The sequence below is a fragment of the Suricata suricatta genome, chromosome 13 (assembly GCF_006229205.1).
Source record: "Suricata suricatta isolate VVHF042 chromosome 13, meerkat_22Aug2017_6uvM2_HiC, whole genome shotgun sequence".
Classification (NCBI taxonomy): domain Eukaryota; kingdom Metazoa; phylum Chordata; class Mammalia; order Carnivora; family Herpestidae; genus Suricata; species Suricata suricatta.
In genome coordinates, this window is record NC_043712.1 from 38,670,881 (window position 1) to 38,694,724 (window position 23,844).

The 23,844-nt window shown below is 37.8% G+C and overlaps 1 pseudogene; it reads right to left on the reverse strand.

Annotated features, from left to right (window-relative positions):
* Positions 1-2,230: 2,230 nt before the first annotated feature.
* Positions 2,231-23,844, reverse strand: part of LOC115275915 — a 44,331-nt pseudogene continuing 22,717 nt past the window's right edge.

A 23,844-nucleotide genomic window follows, 5' to 3' on the forward strand; every position in this document is an offset into this window, starting at 1 on the left:
ACTGGGTCCTGGACCTAGAGCCATTGTTCCCAATTATCATGCAAGTGTTGGCTTTGTAGCCAAGCAAAGAGATCTCAATTGGTGTCTCTTTTATCCATATGTAATATTCTGTTTGGTGATCATCTTAATCCCTATATCCTGTTTACTTACCCATACATTGAAAAAAAACCAGAATACTATTAATAAGGATATTGTGAAAAATGATATACATAAAACATTTAGCAAAATAAATGACCCATAGAATATACTTTAAAAATACAAGCTCCTACAAATATCATTACTATCTCTACTGCCATTATTATTATCATTATAAAAAGTTTACCTTCTGTTGCTTCTCATTTTACCTTTCATTTTTTTTCTATTTGTGTTAATAAACCATAACCTGGGATGTGACATCTCTAAGAAGAGGGAAATCAGGTTGCTTTATGTCTAATATAAATTTGCTCATCATGTGGCCAAAAGAAATACTAATCAAGTTGAGTGTCACACATATATATGAAGACACTAATAGATCATTAGAACATTAAGTGTTCAGGCCTGGGGACTGCCAGGAGGAATTGACCCCAAATGTTTACAAACTAACCATTTACTAATAGGCACTGCTAGGACAACAGTCCACAACTGAGTGATCCTAAGAGTTCCACGCAAGGTGAGTTTTCAGATTACACTAAGAGGCTGCAGTAATGGCTCCCCTCCCAGCCTCTCACATGGATCTCTTTCAGGAAGTGGCTGGGCAGGAGTAGAATTTTTTTGAAAGGTCTATAAGAATATAAAATACAAATTATTTTTAATGCTTTCCACGTGTACTTATTCATCTATGTATTCAGTCTTAAACTCATGCACTGGGTTTCTGTTAAGTGCTGGGCATTTTGCGGGACTTTGGGGAAATTATGATAAATAGGACAGTTTGGCTTTGCCTGATGGAGCTTACAGAATAGTTGAGAAGAGAGACATTGGACTTGAAATGAAAGTATGATTGGGGTGCCTGAGTGGTCCAGTCTGTTACGCATCTGACTCTTGATTTAGGCTCAGGTCATCATCTCACAGTTTGTGGGATTGAGCCCCATGTTGGGCTCTGCACTGACAGTGTGGAACCTGCTTGGGATTCTCTCTCTTCCCTCTTTCTCTCCGCTCCCCTGCTCATGTGCTCTCTCTCTCTCTCTCAAAAAAAAAATAAATATTTTTTTAAAGTATGATGAGTATGAAAGGACAAGTAGAGGGCATAATAGAAGCATGGAGAAGGGGATATCTAAACCAAAAGGAGAGGTAGAAAAGTAATGAAAGATATATTGTAAAATGAAAGATTTATATAAGCTCAGTAAACGGAATCAAAGAAGAGATGAGTTAGCATCAGGATAATGTTTCAAGAAGATAAGGTAATAAGCACAAATTCATAAACAAACAAAAACAAATGAACAAAATGCATCATGTTGCTAAAAAAGCAGTATTACAGTATAAAAGCTTGTACAGGGTGGGTGTGATTTCTATGGTAGCTGATGGAATGCTACAAAGAGTTTTTAATGATATTAATACAAACAAAACATGTTTTTTTTTTTAAAGTCCTGTTAAATAGTAAGTCAGTTAATGGATTAGAGGTGGGAAGAGGTTAGAGAAAGGGGAACTGGTTTGGGGGCTATGAATGGTACGTCAGGAAAAGATGCTATTGGCTGAAGGTGGGGCCCAAAATCACGGAGATTATGGATCATGGATTTGTTTATTCAGCCATTTTTGTATGACTTAACTAACTGCTTTATGAATAGTCTTAGTTGTGTTAGATACAAAAATGAGGAAGGCATGGTTCTTGCTATAAAGAAACTGGAAGAAAGAAAGAGAGAAAAAAAATTATATTGTGACATTCTCCAGATCAAAGTTGGTGAGGTTATGTGTTACATTAATTTGCTGTAAATAAATTCACCCAAAGTCCATTCAATGAAGGATCAGTTCCTCTAAGTATTCTCCTCCTCCTCCTCTTCCTCCTCTTCCTTCATCATCATTACGATCATCATCGGAATCATTGGAGCACTGTGCTAAGTTTTCTATGAATATTATCTTACTCTCTCTTTACCACTTAATAAACTGGGCTTTGGGCTCTACTTTTAACGTTATTTTACAAATGAGAAAATTGAGACATCAAGAGGCTAAGGAGCTTGACTAAATTTACTCAGGCAGGTTATAGTGAAACTTGAATTGGTTTGCCTGATGTCTGATTCCATTCCAAGGAGTTAACTCCTTGAAAGTAGTCGTTTATTAACTGGCCAGATTACAAAAATAATCATGGTAGATACCTTAGTTCATTCTTCTAATAAGCCTATTGATCTGGTCTTCCCTGTTGCCAGCATCTCCACCTTCTACAAAATGGGTGGTCGTCATCTTCATTCCCCCTCATGGAGAAGATAACTTGAAGGGCCATAAAAAGTTGTTTGCTTCTTTGAAACGTTTTCCAACAGTGTAGATCTCGTGAGTCAGGTCCTCCATGCAGATGATGCCGTATTTACCAAAAGATGGAGCAATCAATGTGTTATCTGTCAGGGCAATTCGCTTCTTGTTGATTTTGCCATAACCACGCTTGTAGATCAATTCATTCACTGACTTCAGGTTTGGGTATTCCCAAGCTATGTATGGTTCCACAATCCTTAGCATGTTAACTGAAGCCTTGTTGAGCTTAACAAAGGTGCCAGTGAAGATCTGGCGAAGGCGAAGGAGCTGCAACACCTTTTGCACCTTTGGGCTCCCACCGTTGATCCCTCTGATCCTGATGACAGACGCCAGTTTGGAGTTGTTAGTCCTTTAGTTGAACTAAAAGCACGATACAGAAAATTTATGGGGAAAAATACCATAAAGCAGCAATAAAGTAGCAAGGAATGTAGGCAGTCTATTTTTGGTTTAATGTGTTATACTTCATTTTTTAAAATAAAGGCAGTAAATACTTAGAAATGAGAACTGGATTTAATATTATTATTTCAAGTGCTGGGAACTTGCAAAAACAAGTTTTTAATTCATCAAAATAACTGTTGAGATGGTATCTCCTTAATTGTGTAAAACAAGATCCCCTCCAGTTAGAATGCAATACAATTAAATAATACTGGAATTATGCTAGCGAGTTACGGTTCATCCTTTTTTTTTTTTTTTTTTTTGTGTGTGGCTCAGGGAATTTGTGCAAGTCACTAAGAATTCTTGTGTGTTCATTTCCTCATTTTTAGAATCAGAATAATAGTGTCTATCTCACAGATTTGTAGTGAAGATTAATTAACAGTACATGTCAACACCTGACAATTCCATGGCATAGAGATAGACCCTACTAGGAAGTCAGTAGGATGATCGTGTGGCATGGTGGAAAACGTATGTGGAGGGACGGGGAACAATACCAAGATACCAGGGAGAGTAGAGTAAGCTGTAAAAGTGTTGAGACTTCAGGCCATCAGTGTCATGAAAGTGTCTGTTTGTCAGCTCATGACACACAGAGAGAGGAAAGTAGACCCACATCTCATCATCAGTAGTAAGGACTTGAGGACAGTAAGGAGTTTAACCTCAGGGCTAAATTTACTCAGACATGAGACTCAGATGAAAACTGTTAAATAGTCATCTCCATATAATGCAACCATAAAGGAACCATGGCTTCCTGAACTAATGAAAAACTGAAAGCAGAACCTACCAGCCAACGTAACAGACTTGTCTTGTCATGAGTGTTGGAGCTCCAATAAACAGACAAATTCCTTCTATGAAAATTGCTTTTTATTAGAACATAAGACTTCAGTCTAAGAGGCAACCAATATCATAAGTATACTTACTGTTGATAAAGTTATGTAGTTTTTTGTTTTTGAATGATAGTTTTATGTTTTCAGAGCATGAAACCAGCAATTTTTATATGTATGTATATAAATACATATGTGAATTTCAGAATGAAGAGATATCTATATCATTCTAAAATACATATAATTTCAGAATGAAGAGATATTAAAAAATGCTGAGAAATTCTTACATTCAAATCTTCCATGCAGAAGTTCTACATGAAGTTAGTGAAGTTACTTTTCATAGAACACTTCAGGATAAGGCACAATAAGGAGTGAGGAAAATGAACCAGATTATCCAGCATATGTATCAACACTGCATTTTATAAGCAAGTTAAAATAGTGTGTCCATTGTGGCTCTTTCCCACAGCTATTACTGATTTAGTAATTTAGTTAGCATTGCTAATTTATCAGCAACAATACAGCCATCAATTGGAATGCTAATTACATTTTTATGCCGGGTTGGTGTGGAGACCTATGACCAAACATATTTTTCCACTGAACAGTCCATGAGACAGTAGTTGTTGAACCAGATTTGCTCATTTTTTTCAGGCATATTTTTTCAATATATTCCATTGAGTGATTGTTTCAGTAAATAACTGCTACATAGTCTACTTACACAATTCATTAGCCCACAGGAATGGAGACCTATTTTTCAAATTGAGTTTTGTATTTTCAGTAATAGCAGATTTAATGATATTTCAGGCTAGTCTTTTGTTCACCTTTTCTTATTAATGTCTGGTTGCATTAGGATTGAGATTAATTTGCTGACCTTTAAAACTGTAAGGTCAGTGCAGAAAATTATTCAGGGAGCACCATTCCGCACTTTACTATGAGGAGCATAGACTCATGGGAACACCACTCCTCAAACTGGGCTGCACACAGAAATCTCCTGTGTTGTCTGAGTCTCACTCAAGATCTTTGAATTCATTAAGTATACAGTCCAGCTTGGGTATGAGATTTTTTAAAAATTCCAGATCACTTAATATGCAGCAAAATTTGGGAACCATAGAAGGAGAACTTACTCCTGTGTAAGCAGACTATGTAAGAGCAAAGAACAACTTACTTCCACCTTTCTCTCTTCCTTTCCTGCCTTTCTGGAAGCATTTAGCATTTATTGAACATCTACTATGTGTTAGGAAATGTAGCAGGTAGTAAAAATATAAGGTGAACAAGATGATCTCTATGTACATGTTTATTAAGTCAGTTCTGGCCTCATTCTTTGACTGTGGCCTCACCTGACCACATATCCTCCAGTATGCTGAACCCCAGGTGCAGTAATCTTGTCTTAGTCCTCCCTGTGCCACGCTCTATAATACTCTATGGATTTCTCACAGGTGGTAGCTTCTCTCATGGGTGTTGCTCCTATTACTTCTTCTGGTCTCTCTTTAATCCTCACTGCCTTGACTTCCATGCTTGGACCAGACCTCTCTCTTCATTCAATTCACCTCCTTCTAGTTGCACATACCATATTGTTATGTTCTTATGTGTTTGATGTTCCTTTTCCAGCTAGACAAATATCACCAGCAAGGAGCCTATTCCAGGGCTCTTATTAAATGCTTAATAAAATATTTAATGAAGGAAATAATTATGAATGGGAATGAATATGTCTATCCTGGTTATTGTTTGCTGCATAACAAACCATCCTAAAATTTAGTTGCTTAAAGGAGTAACTATTTGATGATTCTGAGGATTGGCTAGACTCTTGTGAATCTGAGGATTGGCTAGACTCACCTGGGTGTATCTTCTGTTCCATGTGACATCAGCTGGGACTGCAGCCACCTGGGAGCTCAACCTGGGCTGGAACATTCAAGATGGCTCCGTCACATGTCTGGTGCCTTGGGAGGGTAGGACTGGAAGGCTGCTTTCCATTGGGATGCTAGGGCTGCTCGGTTTCTCTCACATGGAATCTCAGGTTCATTTCCTTTGTACGTGGGCTCTGCACTTCATGTCAATGGTACATAGATTTCTTAGCAGTCTAGGCTTCCAGAATGAGCATTCAAAGAAAGGAAGTGGAACTGTCAGATGTCTTAAAGACTGGGTGGAAAGCTGGTCCAGTGCTATTTCTGCCGTATTCTATTAGCCAAAAAAATCATAGGCCCACTTAAGAATCACTAAGAACAACAACAACAACAAAGCAGACCTCCCTCCTTTATGGGAGAGTCATAATTTGAGACCATTCTTAATTCATCACAGGAATTTAACCTCAATGTTAAAACATTACTTTTTTTCTTTTTTGGGAGGTAGGGGCAGCTCAAGGGATCTTTTTAGTTTTTACTTTGTTGGGGTAAGAACACTTGAGATCTATTCTCAACAGAGTTTTAAAAATTACTTTGAAACGATTTTTAATGTGTATGTATTTTTGAGGGATAGAGACAAAGTGAGAGAGAGAAAGAAAACATGAGTGGGGGTAGGGCAGTGACAGAGGGGGACAGAGAATCTGAAGCAGGCTCCAGGCTCCATGCTGACAGCAGGTAACTGGATGTGAGGCTCAAACTGACAAACTGGGAGGTCATGACCTGAGCCCAAGTCAGAGGCTTAATCAACTGAGCCACATAGGTGCTCCTACTCTGAATAGATTTTTAAATGTACAATGCTATATTCACTAAGTCATGAGTTGGCCAGGAGTCTCTAGAACTTGTTCATCTTTTGTTACAAAATTTATAGCCATTAACAACTTCATACTTCCCCCTCCCACCAGTCCCTGGAAACTACCATTGTACTCAGTTTCTGAAGTTGACTGTCTTAAATCCCTCCTATAAGTAAAATTATGCAATATTTTCCCTTCTGTGGTCACTTACCATAATGTCCTCAAGATTCATCCATGTTGTCACATGTTGTAAGATTCCTATTTTAAGGCTGAATAATATTCCAATGTGTGTATATGCCTCATTTTCTTAACCTAACTTTCATCTACAAACACTTACATTGTTTCTACCTTTTGGTTATTATAGATAATGATGTAATGAACATGGGAGGGAAAATATCTTTTTGAGATCTTGATTTCAGTTTTGTTTAGATAGATATCTAGAAATGGAATTGTTGGATCATATGTTCTACTTTTAATTTTATGAGGAACATCCATACTGTTTTTATAGTGGTTGCACCTTTTGGAATTTCTACTGTCAATGCACAGGGTTTCAATTTCTCTACATCCTCACCAATACTTGGTAAAGGAAACAATCAAGAGTGAAAAGGCAACTTAAAGAATGAATTAAAATATTTGCAAACTGTATACCTGATAGGAGGTTCACATCTAAAATAAATAAACTCCTATAACTCCATAGCAAAAACCAATTAATAACCCAATTAAAACTTGGGCTAAGGACTTGAATTGACATTTCTCCAAAGAAGACTTACCAGTGTCCAACAGGCATCTGAATAGGTGCCCAACATCACTCATTATCAGAAAAGTGAAAATCAAAACCACAATTAGATGTTACACACCTGTTACCATGACTATTATAAAAAACACAAGACATGACAAGTGTCGGTGATAATGCGAAGATACTGGAACTCTCTATTTAACACATTGCAAGTCTGGGGCGCCTGGGTGGTTCAGTCAGTTGAGTGTCCAATTTTGGCTCAGGTCATGATCTCGCAGTTTGTGAGTTTGAGCCCCACATCAGGTTCTGTGCTGACAGCTCGGAGCCTGGAGCCTGCTTTGGATTCTGTGTCTCTCTGCCCCTCTCCTGCTTGTGCTCTGTCTCTCTTTCTCTCTCAAAAATAAATAAAACATAAAAAAATTGCAAGTCTGACTTGGAGTCTACATTCTGCCTGGCTGCTACAACTGTTAACATCAGCCATTCTTGGGGACATACTACTACGGCCTCATGTAATGGTAGGACACTTTCTCGTCAGCATCCAGCAGGCCTGTTAACAGAGTGCTAACAGCAACAATTGTGGCAACATGCCTGGGGTCCTCAGAAGCAGCTGTCTTTCAGCCCCTGTGCTCCGGGCTTGGGGCACTATGTGTGACTAAAAATGCTGTGTCTGGATCTTCCTTTCCTTGTGGCACCACTCATTCATTCTTCCCTGAAAGCTTTCCTTTCCTTGGTTTAGCTAGACTTGAGAGCATAACCTTTGCTTTGTGGTAGGAGGAGTGGAACTTGAATACATACATAGTTGTTGGTTTGCTTTTGGGTTTTGTTGTTCTGCCTCAGCTCTACTCTACCTAGCTTCATCTCTACCTCTTTTCTCTCCTCTTTGTTTAACTTTTTATTTTGACATGATTTCAAAATATTTTCAAGAACAGTACAAAGTAAGGGCACCTGAATGGCTCAGTCAGTTGAGTGTCTGACTTCAGCTCAGGTCATGATCTTGGGGTTCAAGACAGCTGAACAGTTCCGAGTGGAGCCTGCTTCAGAATCTGTCTCCCTCTGTCTCTACCTCTCCCTCACTTGCACTCTGTCTCTCTCTCTCTCTCAAAAATAAATAAGCATTAAAAATAAAAAAAAATGAATAGTACAATGTATTCCTACACTCTTCCTTCAAGATCCTCTAAATGTTAAGAACTGCACTCTGTCCCTCATGTGCTCTCTATATATACATATACAGTAATACCTTGGTTTACGAGCATACTTCATTCTGGAAACATGCTTGTAATCCAAAGCACTTGTATATCAAAGTGAATTTCAAGCACCATTGGCTCATAAAGGAATGAAGGAGATGTGATACCTGAATAAATGCATGGTTTGGACCATTGTGATCCTGTGACATTCGGCATCACGTACTACTTGTAGGATGTCTCTCATTTATCAACGTAAAATTTATTAGAAATATTTTCTCATCTTGTGAAACACTTGCAGGACAAGTCACTCACAATCCAAGGTTTTACTGCATATCTTTCTTTTTATGTTTTCTGTGTTATACAATTCACATCATTTTATAAGAATAGTTCATGTCTATGATGTGGTACAGTTTGTAGCGTACTTCCTAAATGCAAGAACATTCCTTTACGTAGCTGCAGTATAATAATTAAAGTGGGGAACTGACATTTATACATATTCACAGTTTTACAATTGTCCCAATTATATCCTTATTCATGAAAGAAAACTCCAAACCATGCATTTATTCAGGTATCACATCTCCTTCATTCCTTTATGAGTCTCTTTTATTTTGGAACAGTTACTCCCTTTTCTGCATCTTTAATGGTATTAGCATATTTGAAGAGAACTGATCTGATCTTTTATAAAATGACCATCGATAAGGTTTGTGTAATGTTTCCCCCTGAGTGCATTCATGTATTTGATTTTGACGGGAAAACCACAGAAGCCTTGTTTTGTTTTTCTCAGTTCATGATATTAGGAAGAATTACTGATGATGTTAGCTCTCGTAGGTTGGAGTTCTGCCAGGTTTCTGCATTGTAAACTTACTATTTCCTTTTATAAGTAATAAATATATTATGTAATTAATAAAGAATTATTGTGAGGCCAGATAAGTGTTCTAATCCTGACTGTACTTTCAGTGTTTGACATGTGTTGATGATTTTTGCCTAAATCAATTCTTATGATGGTTGCCAAGTGGTAATTCCTCTTTCATTACCCTTGTTTCGATTTGTACTACGGGATGTGAGCCAAATACTGAATGCTCTAAGTAGGGCATTTTAGAATGACTCTGTCAAACAGGCAAGGACAAGGATAAAAAGGCCCAAGGGATATTTATCTGAGCCCAAAATGAGCAACTCAGTGTCATGATTCTCTTGTAAAAGGGTAACAGATCCTGAGTCAAATTTTAACTTATGTCCTATATTTCTTTCTGGAGGTGGTTATATGGTGATTGTATGGGTCTTTCTCTCTGAATGTATATATTTATATAATTCCATAGTGCTTGATATTTTATCACTTACTGTATGCACGTTATATTCAAAAATTAAAAAGAGCAACAGGACAATAAAGAAACCTCTAACTTAGCTGCTTGGTTACACAGAATTATATACAGTTTTAGATGTTTCAGAAAACTCAAGGTTGCTTGACACTACATCAGAAGAGTTGCTAATGTAAGTATCATTCAATGTTATAAAATTAGAACTATAACTGTGTAAGAGCATTTAGTGGTCACTCAATAACATTAAATTATTTTCAAATGAAGAAATTAAAGCCAGTATTTTCTAAAAAGAAAATTAGAATTTTTTCCTTAAAAGAAATTAAATTTTATTTTATTTTTTTATGTTTTTTAATTTATTTTTGAGAGACAGAGAGAGACAGTGCGAGCAGGGGCGGGTCAGAGAGAGACGGAGATCCAGAATCCGAAGCAGCCTCCAGGCTCTGAGCTAGCTGTCAGCACAGAGCCCAATGTGGCGCTCGAACCCACGAACCGTGAGATCATCACCTGAGCCGAAGTCCACAAGGCACCTGGGTGGCTCAGTTGACTGAGCATCCGACTTTGGCTCAAGTCGTGATCTTGCAGTTCACGAGTTCAAGCCGTGCATCTGTCTCTGTGCTGACAGCTCTGAGCCTGGAGCCTGCTTCATATTCTGTCTTCCTCTCTCTCTGCCCCTCCCCCACACAGGTTCTGTCTCTCTCTCTCTCAAAAATAGGTAAAACATTAAAAAAGAAATTAATTTTTCATTGAGATATTTATGAATTCAAAAACTTTGCATATTGGTATAAAATATTTAAAATATAAAATAATTGAAAATTTGCTTAAGATGAGAATTCACACCTCAATTTCTTTAAGTAGGCAACTACACTTTTGATTTTATATGTGATATACTTTACAAAATGATGACAATTATAGAAACTTGGTTGGTTTTATTAGTCTCTGTGTGCCTCTCCTCCCCATGTAAATTTCCTGCCCTGGTTTGGTGCCTGGGCTCTGACCTTCAGATCATCACCAGGACTGCTTGGAACTGTGGCTTCCAGTTGAGTTTGGCCAATGGGTGATTAAAGAGGAGAAAGGAAAAGTTATTTCTTTCCCTATTCCCTCTCAGCTTTGCTTGTCTAGTTTTGGTCTTATTCTCTCTCTAAAATTATATCTCCTTTTCAGGAACTTCTGTGGCTTCAACTCTCAGCAGGTTCCTACTGTTTCCTTCCCCACTCTTTTAGACCCAAGCTTGTCTATTGCAAACAGAGCAAGATCAGCCCAACATACAAGGTTAAGAATTTAAGAGCATGTTTCATTCTGCTATAACAGCGACCAAATTTATAGAAAGAAAAGAACTGTCTTGCTCCCTCCCACAGTTGGAAGGTATCTTTGTGGACCTGATGAGCAAATTTTGTGTAATATGTAGTGTGAAGGAAGAAAGCTTGACAGGTCTCTACAGACTTTGGCCTGTCAGTATTTGGGGCTGGTATTCCCTGAGTGCCTTGGCCCTACAAGTGATTTCTAACATTGGGATTCATCAGTAGTTGGGCCAGGAGATAACGTCTTTTGATTAGATAACTATTTTAAGGTCTTGACATTTTCTCAAATTCAGCCAACAGGTTGCAAGTAGCCTACACTGCTTATTAGATGGGCCCCAAAATACCATTGCTGAGACCGTGTTACATGATCACTGTCAGTCTGAGGTTGGAATGTGATCCCCATGCCTCTGTTCAATAGCGAGCTTTCACTTTTGCTTGTCCCAGCATGTTTTAATAGTCCTTTTTCATTCCTTTTCCCTTCTTTGTAACTAGTCTCTTCATTAAATTATTGTAAAAACTCCAGCTTAGCGTACCTCGCAATTTCTACTGGGAACTTAATGAACGCAGTAACACAACTCCAGAATAGAATTGGAGAGATGAAGTTTCTATTAAAATAGCTAATGCGTGGTAACCAACTGGAAGCAGACCTGGGGAAAATGAGGCCACACTTGTTTATTTTGTCTTCATTCTGTGATGCCCTTACTATAGAATTTCCAGTGAAATCCAGCAGTAGTTCCTGATTATCCTCCTGGAAGCTTGTGGATATATTTTTTCTGTTCTGGACAAAAGCAAGGATGCTAATTATATTTAGTCATATAAAACCCTTTTGCAAATATTGTTTAGAGAGGAATTTAGGGTAGGAAGCTCAAGTAATATTCAATACAAAAAAATTATTGACCATGTGACTTTAAACTTTGTAAACTTTCCCATGTATAAGCTTATTTTCACTAAAATGCAAATCAAATAAAACTCTTCTAGAATATATACATGAGTGTTGTTGGAGAGAAATAGAAGAGGGAATAGGGCCCTTCAGAGATAATCTTCTGTGGATAAGTGATTAAGCACTAGAATGGATATCATAGTCAAAGTCTAGCCTCATTTATTTTACTGATGTTACTTCATTTAGGCAAAATGCCTCTTTATATGTTAGGCAATTAAGCAATGAATTAGAAGAATAGCTAAAAGAAAAAAATAGATGAGAGAGGCATTCCAGTGAGCCTGAGAGTGAATGGATATTTAAGTTATTCTCAGATTCATTAGTCTTAGAGTCTATTACTATAAAATTCAGAATCACAATCCTGTAAATACATTTATTATACTTAAATAAATCAAGAAAGGCTCATTTTCAAAAATGCCAGATGTTCTGTATTTCTCTGGTGGCAGTATAAATCTGAAGTTTATCTATGCTAAACATCTGTCAAAAATATACACTTGTTTAAGGGAATCACCAACAGTTCCAAATGAAGTACTTTGAATAATGCATCAGGAAAGAAAAGAACTACTGATTCTATTTAGAAATGAGCTAAATATCCTAAACAATAGGATATATTTTTATAAATATGAACATGTCATAGTAAAAATTTCCCCTATAACTAGAACTTCAAAGCCAAAAAAAAAAAAAAAAAAGAAAAAATGGCTAATGAAAGTAGAAGGTTCAACTTTTATTCAATTAATCCTATTTCTATTTCTTCTAATTTAAAAACTATTCACACACATAAAAATGGCAATCAACTAACAGTTTTTAACACATTGCTTCTTCACAGGGAAAAGAGAAAACCAGCAACAGAACAAAAAAGGGAAATCTGTAGTCTTCAAGAGAAAAAAGGGATTAAAAACTTAGTTGACAAGACAGAGCATTTCAATTTCTAAAGAAATAGTAAAATTTTCCTAATGTTAAAAAAGTAAAACATTAACAGACACAGGATTGGAAACATGATTTAACTTTCCCAAATGCATTTTCATTATATTTTGCTATTTTAGATTCCTAGAGATTTGCTTTTGAGTTCTTGTTAAAGGAATACTTGCACAAACTTGAAAAGTAGAACCATACGGATTCTTTCATCACTATTTCTGCCTGGCACTGAGAATTTTTCTTCCTGGGTCTCAGAAACACAGGATTATAACTGTAACCTGCTAGGGAAAATACAGTATGTTGTAAATACAGTACTACCAGTTCAGTGGCTGAGAAGATTCATTTTCAACCCCACACTTAACCAAAAAGAAAGCATGTAACACCAGATATTGTTCATTTCTCACTTTGAGCACTACTTAAGACTTGCATTGACTTGTTTTAGAAATCACAAGATTTTAAAAGCCTACCTAACATATGGCAAAATGAAGCAGTAACCTGTGATTGTTCAAATTTCACTTTTAGGCTAGTTTTCTGGCAGTTGCTTTGATAATTTTTTTTCTTTAGCAATCAATGAATTTATTGAAGATACTTGTACACTTTCTTGATTTTCTCGTTTTGATGGTTTCATTATTATTTTGTATTTTGCTTAAGACATATTTATGAAGCGTGAAATGAAATGAGCAATATTGGTGCTATCACACTTTGAATTTACGAGAAGTTAGCTGTTCTATCTGAATCCCTCAGGGCTGAGAGCTAAGAATGATCAAGACATGAGTGTAGGAATCTGTGTTGAGAAAAGAGAAAAGGGCATAATAGGTAGGGTGTTTTAAAGACCCTCCCAATTATAGGATGGCTTTTTGTCTGTAGTTAAATTGTTTTGACTAGCAGAAAGATGTAAGGTGAAATAAGACTGAAAAATGTATGAATGTTAATAGCGTGCATTTTATTATATTGATGCATTGATTTCTTTAAAAATGTCTGTATTAGATCTATTAAAATTTATGCTAATGAGCACATTTCATAAGAAATAACTTTCTAAAAGAAAAAGATTAGAAGTGACATTGTTTTATAAATTTGCAAGTACCTTTGATGTCTGTCTTATTTTTTATTTATTTTTTACTTTTTTTTTAAAAATTTTTTCATTTAGTTTTGAGAGACAGAGAGAGACAGAGCAAGCAGGGGAGGGTCAGAGAGAGAGGGAAATACAGAATCCAAAGACAGGCTCCAGGCTCTGAGCTAACTGTCAGCACAGAGCCTGACGCGGGGTTCGAACCCATGAACCGTGAGATCGTGACCTGAGCCAAAGTCAGATGCTTAACTGACTGAGTCACCCAGGCACCCCATGATGTCTGTTTTAATAAAAGCTGGATACTCATCAGCCTCTGAGTTTATTATGCTGTAATATAGTATTTCAGTATATGAAGAAAATGCAGATTTATTGAGAAATATAGGTAGAAAAAGTTAAGAATGTTTTTGAATCTTTCCTGTAATTGAAAATATTCTTCTTTGATACTATACCAAAACTTGGCAAGTGGGAATTTCTTAAAGGTTAGTCACAATGAGGAATATGAAACCATATCAATGAACTTTTCATATATAAAGACTTATAAAATTCCTTTGCCTCTCCCTTTTTTGTTTTTTGTTTTTGCAGGGGTATGGGGAGAGAACAAAAGTGAGTTGGAGGGAGGGGCAGAGGGAGAGAAAGAATCTTTAGCAGGCTCCAAGTTCGGTGTGGAGCCTGAGGTGGGGCTCAGTCCCAAGATTGTAGGATCATGACCTGAGCCGAAATCAAGAGGCAGATGCTTGACTGACAGCCACCCGGGCACCCCTCCCTTTCCCTTTTAATAAATCTTTTTTTGGTTTTTTACTTTTGAGAGAGACAGAGACAGAGACCACGAGCAAGGGAGGGGCAGAGAGAGAGGGAGGGAGACATATAATCCAAAGCAGGCTTCAAGCTCTGAGCTGTCAGCACAGAGTCCAACATGGGGCTCAAACCCATGAACTGTGAGATCATGACCTGCACCAAAGTTGGATACTTTACCAACTGAGCCACCCAGGTGCCCCTCCCCATAATAAACATTTTACCTGCGCATGATTTTGGCCATTTGGAAATTATTGGTTCACTGTCCATCCAAATGTTGACACATTTCCTTATATAATTTTTAATGTCTATTTTTCTGAGAGGGAGAGAGAAAGAGTATGAGCAGGGGACAGGCAGAGAGAGAGGGAGACACAGAATCTGAAGCAGGCTCCACACCTTGAGATGCCAGCACAGAGCCCAGTGTGGGGCTTGAGCTCAGCAACTGTGAGATCATGACCTGAGCCAAAATTGGGCACTTAACCAACTGAACCACCCAGGCGCCTTTCATTATATAATTTTTAAAAATCACACTTATTGGTATCACTGCTGATCTAATCAGAAAATGCTGGAAGTGTGGCATGTTGATTTCACTGTGACAGATATAAATTTTCCAATGACAGATAATTTTTGTTTGAAGTCTTGAATTATATCTTTGTCTACGAATACTTCACAGTTGTTTTCTTTGAAGCAATAAACTCTTTCACTTTCAAGAAAATGTTTTGACGAACATATGACAGTTCCTCAAAAAATTAAAAATGGAATTACCATATTATCCAGCAATTCCACTACAAGGTATATATCCCCAAATAATTAAAAACAGGGTCCTGAGAATATATTTGTACATCCGTGTTCATAGCAACATTATTCATAATAGCCAAATGCAGCACTGGAAAGGAAGGGCATTCTGACACATTAGCTACAACATGGATGGACCTCGAGGATATCATGCTAAGTAAATAAGCCCTTTGCAAAAGGACAGATACTGTATGATACTGCTCACATCAGTGGTCAGATTAATAAAGACCAAAATTAGAATATGGTGGCTAGGATCTGGAGGGAAAAGAGAATGGGGAACTGTTTTTTAGGCATAGAGTTTTAGTTTTGCAAGATGAAAGGCATTGTGGGGATTGACTACACAGGTGACTGCATTTAACACTGCTGAACTATATACTTAAAAATGGTTAAGATGGTTTTAATACTATGTGTATTTTGTTATGTTCAATTTATTACTACTTAAGGCTGCTGTAGAAAATAATAAAATGCAATTTACTAACACTGAGAAGGGAAAAGCATTTGAATACAATAAACTTATTATTTATATGAAATAAATAAATTCCTTGTAAAACCTTTTACCTGAATAACACAAAATAAGAAAAACTGAGTAGCTCTACATTTATTACAGAAATTTAATTCAGTATCAACGTATTTCCACAGTGAGAACTCTATGCCCCGTTTCATTGGTGAATTAGCTCGAACATTTAAGGAAGACATAGTAGCAATCTTAAAAGAGATTTTAGAAAATAGAACAGAAGGAAACACTTTGCAAAATGGTGTTGTTGTTTTAAGAGAGAGAGAGAGAGAGAGAGAGAGAGAGCAGGGGGGCAGAGGGGCAGAGAGAGAGAAACTTAGGCAAGCTCCATGCTCAGCAAAGAACTCAAAATGGGGTTCTATCCCACGACACTGGGATCATGACCTGAACTTAAATCCAAGGTTGGATGCTCAACTGACTGAGCCCCCCAGGTCCCCCCTACAAATGTTTTCTGAGGCTTGCATAATGGTAATTACAAAACTACCAACCAATATCACTCATGAATGTGGATGAACATTCTTTAGGAAATACTGGCAGTTTTTCTTCTATATATTGGAAGCAGTTACTATTGGCCTTCCATAAATTTTGTGATGATTAAATGAAAAGTTAAGATGAGTTGGTTGTTTAAAGGCAGTGAAGTAATTAATTCTGGATTTTCTGATTAACCCTGCTTCTTGGCGATATTTGTGAAAGTGAATGTAACAGATTTCCTTAATGCAAGTAGCTTGCACATGTTGCTTCCAACTAGCTGGTTCAGAACAGGGGTCCGGGGAAAGTCGTTGGATAAATAGGAGGTAAGTGTGAGACAGACCCTGCTCCATGAACTTGCAGACAACCCAACCCAGCAAACTGATAAATCTGATAACTGTGTGAGCAAGCACCAGGTGGCGGACAGGTCCAAACATGGAGTATCTGTGCATGGGCGGGGGAGCCCAGCAACGGGAAATGAGAAGCAAGGAGTTCTTACTTTAGAGAGGACTGCCAGTAAAAGGCTGGAAGGCTTCTTAAGGTTGTGGGTGGCTAAACTGTGGAGGCTGGGACCATGACAAGGAAGGGTGGTTGAGACGTAAAATAAGCCATCGGGAGAAGCAATACTAGTATTCCTCAGGTCTAAAAGGAAACATGCCTAAGGCATGAATCTTAATTCCTGATCTATACATAATGGTCATATTAATTGGTATTCTAGTATCATATATTGATGATTTACTAGGTTCCAAAATATGTAGAGAACATGTTAAACATTCTGTCTCATATAATCCTCAAGCTCTGCAAAGGATTATTACTACTTGTATTTTATGGGTGATTAAATTGGACCTCAGATTAAATATTACTTTCCTAAAGACACACAGCTGGTAATGGCTGGTGCTAAGAACTGAAGGTCTCTGATGATGGACCTATCCGCCTGTCTGTACGCCTGCTAATGCCTGGGAATCTGGTTCTATTATTGGAACTTCTTGTGAAATACATATATGAGAACTCAGCTAGCAGGAGGGAGAGTTGACCAAAAACTTCAGTTTTATTTATTAAGTATATATTCCCTCACCTTAAGTTTTTAATCAGGAAGAATTAATTAAAATACATAAAGTGAGGGGTGCCTGGGTGGCTCAGTTGATTGATCGTCCGACTTCGGCTCAGTTCATGATCTCACGGTTCGTGGGTTCGAGCCCCTGCGTTGGGCTCTGTGCTGACAGCTAGTTCAGAGCCTGGAGCCTGCTTCAGATTCTGTATCTCTCTCTCTCTCTGACCCTTCCCTGATGGCGCTGTCTCTCTCTGTCTCTCAGAAGAATAAAAAAACATTTTTTAAACATAAAAAATAATACATAAAGTGATTTTCCTTTTTTATAATATTATAAACAGGTATTTTTAAGTAATATGGAATATTTTTCATTTATATACAAATTTTAAATGCATCTTCTAACACTTAATGAATTATAGATTAATATAAAACAATACATATTTTTTATTTTTATTAACATTTTAAAAAATGTTTATTCATTTTTGAGAGACAGAGTGCGAGCAGGGGAGGGGCAGAAAGAGAAGGAGACACAGAATCCGAAGAAGGCTCTGGACTCTGAGCTGTCAGCACAGAGCCCAATGCGGGGCTCAAACCCATGAACTGTGAGATCATGACCTGAGCCGAAGTTGGAAGCTCTCTACCAACTTAACTGACTGAACCACCCAGCTGCCCCCAAAACAATACACATTTAAATGATACTTGTTCATTCTTAGAAAAGAATTGGAATTCTGTTGCCTGGAATGAAAACAGACAATTATTTTTAATGACCAACTTCTGGGGAAAATATAAACTTACTAATTTTATAATTTTGACAAGTTTAAGTTTTGACAAAGTTTCACATCCGTGCTCCTTCAAGACAGCAATAGATAGGATTCATACTAAGGAAAAATAAGAAGCTTCAAACAAAAAGAGATGATAAATTGTGTCTCGCAGTGACAGCAGTATCCTATGTCAATGAAGAAGGATTAAATTCAAGTAGATACCAGTTTGCCAGATTGCAATATAGTGTTTTAGAAAAATTACACACACACAGGTTTTATCTTTAAGTAAATAATCAAATATGAGATTGCCCAAGTCAATATTTTCCATGATATATTAGGTTTTCCAAATCTATAATATATAAAGAAATATGTAAATTACTTGTATTAAGGCAAGGAAAATGCAAAACATTAATTTTCACAAATGTAGCTCAGAGTCAAGATTACTTAGAGAGTATGAAATGTGTTAAACTGTCTCCATTGAAAAGTCATCTAGGGGTGCCTGGGTGGCTCAGTGGGTTAGGTGACTCAGGTCATGATCTCAGGGTTCATGGGTTCGAGCCTCACGTTGGCTCTTTTGCGATCAGCATAGAGCCCCCTTAGGATCCTCTGTCTTCCCCTGTCTCTGCACATCCCTTGCACATACTCTCTTACTCTCTCTCTCAAAAATAACTAAACATTAAAAAAAAATTTTATAAATGAACCAGCCTTTTCTTTTACCTTTAAACCAGAGTCAAAGTAGCCAGCTAAAAATAAGGTCAATTCTTTGCCATTTGAACAATATCAAAAATATGTAGCTCTTTTGCAAAAGTAGCATACCACTAAAGGATCTTACCTGTTCATTTTTAATATATATTAAATATATCTAGCTGTCAACAGCTAGACCCCAGGACCTGGCTTTTACTGCCCACCTGTTTGTACTCATTCACCTTTGTCTTACATTTTTCTCTAAGCTCTACTTTCCAGCTTTTCCCCTTAATGCAGACAAGTAAAACTCAAAACCACCCCGTCCCCACCAGGTGGTGGCCACTGCCCCGACAAAAATCTCCCTTTGGCCCAGGCTGTCCAGACCACCAGATGTTTTGAGTTAAACTTTGCATCTGCGCACCTGCGGAGATGCAACCATGGAGTGACCTCTAGAATGACCTACAATCACCTTTGCCTCATTATAATACTAAAATCTCAGGGGAGGAGCACAAGCCTCATTTACATAACATTCACATGTGTATAGGCATGTTTCCTCAAGCCACTCACTATTGCGCTATTGTGGGCCAGTCTTTGATGACAAGGCTTCTCTATCTAAATTTTCATCCTAACCCTAAACAAAAGGAATCTATTTGCCATCTCTTGCAGAGTCATGGCTTTGGACGCCATTACCAGGATTTCCTTATTTGTTGCAAATAAAAGTTTCCTCCTGTGACAACTCAACCTGCTGTAGTTGTGACTCACCCAAGGAGCAAACTCACATGGGTTCAGTTACACAACTAATTTTGTTTGTATGATTTTATTTGAATACACTGTAACTCTGTCTTGTTTCAGTGAGTCTCTGGTATTAATGGCAGTTTTAGGTTCAATAATTCGAATCTTTTGGAGAAATCTGAATGCTGGACTTTTTATGCTTTCTTTGGATTGACTGATGACGTCAGATTACTTGTTAGGGGAATCTTACTGGCAGGAAAATCTCAGCATGAGCTCGCTTTCACTATGTTACCCAACATTTATCATCAGTTTCATATGTGCCAGCATGATGCTAGCCAATGATGATACATCAGTGAATCATGCAGCGATTTTTCCCCCTATTCCCGTGTATGTCTATTTTAGTAAGAAAATCTAATAATAAACAAGCCCCTACTAGAGCGATGGGTGTTCTAAGGCAGAAGTGTAAGGCTTTGTTGGAGCATTTGCCACAGGGATTCACCATTATTTTACCAGGATAGGATTCAGAGTCAGGGACTTGATGATGGGTGGAATTAGCAAGTAAGACTAAAATAAGACATCTGTCTGAGGTCCCTGGAGGAGACAGAGAGAGTGCATTTCAAGACAAATGAAGCTGAGGTAGCTGAGACCTGTCAGCTGCACCATTTCTTAAGAGCAATTTTAGTGAGTTTGGATCTTTTCCTAAAGTCTGTGGGAATTTATTGAAGGACATCAAGCATGAGAATAATGTAGTTAACATGCAGTTTGGGAGACACCACTGTGGATATAAAATGGAGGATAATTTGGGCTGTGATGGGGATTATAGGTTTAGGGGAAGGAAAACAGGAGGCCATTTCAGTCATCCGAGTGACAGGACATGCTGTCCTACGCTGGCCCAGGACAATTTATATAGTGAGGTCCAGGCTGCAAATAGCCAAACTTCTCACATGAAACCTGTGAAATGTGATTTTCCTGGGAAGTCTCTTATGAACCTTTCATATTACAAAAAGGGACCTAACCTTAGAATGCCCTGGAAACCTAGGTTTCTAAAAACTCTAATCCTCTCCCCTGTGATTTGAACTAAAACTCTTGTCTCCTGGATCGATTTTGGCCATTTTCCTCTGCTTGCTTATTGAAGCAGCCCTTCTAGGATGTTTAAAGAGGCTTGGTTGTAGCAAATACAACTTGAACTTAAGTACTTTTTTTCTATTTTGTTCATGTTTTATCTGCAAACTAGCCTGTGATTAGTGATGACTGTTTTAGTAGAAGCAGTAGACAGATAGACATATATATGTCTATATATAGTATTAATAAGTAAAGAGGCGTTTTTAGTAAATAAGTCAGCTTTTCGGCTATGGGAAATCATTTTGCAATTGATATTTTACATGATCAGAGAGTATTACAGGGAGTGAGCCATGTCGAAATCATTATCTCATTAGGTACATGGAATAGATATTTCATCTTTTCCTACTTTTAAAATTGGTATTCTTCCTTTAACCTAAATAGTAAAGATTGAAAGGCAACTGATCCAATTAATAACTCAGCTGGGGAGGTTTGGGTATTAACTATAAGACAAATGGTAATTTTAGAATCTTTATCATGAGAAGAAAACTTGGAATCACTGGAGAAGAACCTAGCAGGAAAATGTATTTTTAGTAATTTGATCTGACAAATAGAATAAACAAATGATACATGTCTGTGCAAAGGCAAAGACTTATCAAAATGAACTTTTGTCATTGTGAAACGCTCTCACATTTTTAACAGGCCCTGACAATCACAGATATGCCAATGCTCTGCCCTATATTGGTGATAGGGTAAGCTTCCATTTTTTAAAAATGATTACCTTAGAGATTGAGAGAGAGCACAAGCAGAGGAGGGGCAGAGAGAGGGGGACAGAGGACCTGAAGCAGGCTCTGCTTTGACAGCAAAGAGCACTATTAGGGTCTTGAACACACTAATCACAAGACCCTGACCTGAGCCAAAGTCAGAGGCTTAACCAACTGAGCCACCCAGGTGACCTAGATTGCATTTTTTAATTTATCCAAACACAGTCAAGAGTAAATGAGAAATGAAGCAGTTTGATCAAACTATTAGAAGCAAGCTGACCTGTGGTAAAGAAGTTCACCAGAGTCTAGATAATGTGGACAGTGGCTTGGACAGAAACTGAGCAGACCTTGCCCTTTGTCGTACAAACACCTCCGTTGTCTCCCTCACCATGAAAAGATTTTGCAGGAACCAAATACCATGGTTGTGAGTCAACTAAAATGGAGACAGTTCCAAACCACGACTCTGAATAAGATCTAACCTCATTGACTCTCAAGAGGGCTTAATCCAAACAGCTAATTCTGAAACACATGCTTGGCCAAATAATGACACTTTTTATCCCCAATCATATCCAATATAAACATGTGGTTGCTTTAATTTGAATAACTTCTAATTCTATCATAATTCTGAGTTATATGTCTAGTAATTTTTATGAATACATATGTATATTTTTTAATGAGGGAATTTTATCAGTAATATTTATTAGTAGTAGTGTTTTGTAGCTCATTTATAAGAAATCAGTGGAAAGAAGGAGAGGGTACTTAACTGGGGGAAATAGCAACAGTGAAGAAGCTTCAGAAGAGACAGTTAAATAACTTAGTTCATTTTATTTTTGAAATAGGAAAAAATATATCATTCCTCAATTAGAATTAGGATCTAGGTCTAATAAACTGGTTAAGTGTTTCTTTCTTGATATTATCTTATGATCCGTATGGTCATTGCTTAAGCTGACATCTAAGATGTTGAGAGCAATATTTGATCCCATAATAGGTCACATTTACCACAATGTATAAAAACCTTCTCTTAGCTTGGAGAGCCAATATGAAGATGCATTTGTTGGTAGGCCACTAGAATGAAAAGTTGTATAGGGCACCTGGATGGCTCAGTCAATTGAGCATCTGACTTCAGCCCAGGTCATGATTTTGCAGTTCATGAGTTCAAGCCCCTCATCAGGCTCACTGCTGTTAGCCTCTCAGTGCAGAGCCTGCTTTCGGTCCTCTGTCCCCCTCTCTCAACCCCTCCCACACCTGTTCTCTCCCCAGATTAAATAAATATTAAAAAATAAAAGTTGTATGATCCCACCAGGGCATTTAGAAGGGCTTTATGAAATTTATTTTACAACTTTCTCCCCAGGGAAAGAAAGAAAAAGCTATTTGTTAATTGAGTGCCATCCACTGTTGGTCAAATGTAGCTCCATGGGGGCCTGTAATCCTTTTGCACATGTGAGTTAAAAACATAGGGAATGCCAGATGGTTGCCCTAAGCTGCCCATCAGAGAAGCCCCAGAACAGGAATCGGGAGACACACGGGTTAATATGAGTCAAGACAATATTAAGTTGTACCTGCATGGAACTGGACGCTCTGTATAGCACTTGTCACTGCAGTACTGGTTAGATAAGAGGTGCAGCTGAGAAGATTTGTAGTGTGCATACTTAGTGTCTGATACAGATATTAGCGCCCCTATTATATGGATAATGACCTAGTGGCTTAGGAAGCCTTAGGCTGAAAGTCATAATCTAGAAAGTAGCACAGCCAGATTTCTGTATGATTCTAGAACCCATGCTTGGAACCACTGGCTGTTGCTCTCTCAGGCATATATCCTTACTAAAGAGAACTTTCATGCTATCTACACAGCAGATTTTTTTCAGGTTGACATATTTGAAGTTGCTTATATGGCTTATAAGGAAAGTATCATTAAGGTAAGGATGCTGGGCTCTGTGACTTTCTAAAGAAGCACTTCATAGATGAAGTGAAATTCATCATGCAGATGGGGGAATACCTGACCAACAGGCTGGGCTGGCTGCGTATCTCCTTTAAAGGCTGACCCTCAAGTACAACTAAGTGCTTCCAGAGTCCAGAGGCACTGGAGAGTCCCCTCTGCATCCCCCTCCTGCAGCCAAAAGGCATGTTCTTAACCACCCGGGAGCCCTCTCGCAAGCTGTGGAAATAAACTGTTTTTCAGGGGAAGATATAGAGACAGATATATAATGATGCAGAGTTATGGCTGATAACCAAACAACTCAGGATAGCGTCCTCGACAGTCCAATTCCTGAAGACATCTATTTGTATAGGAAATAGGGTGGTCCTGTGCTTCTCCGAAGAGAAGACCTTAGGAATGTAACCATAAACTAATAACCGGAAATATGAATGCTTTTTATTCGTTCCTAGGGTTAGGAA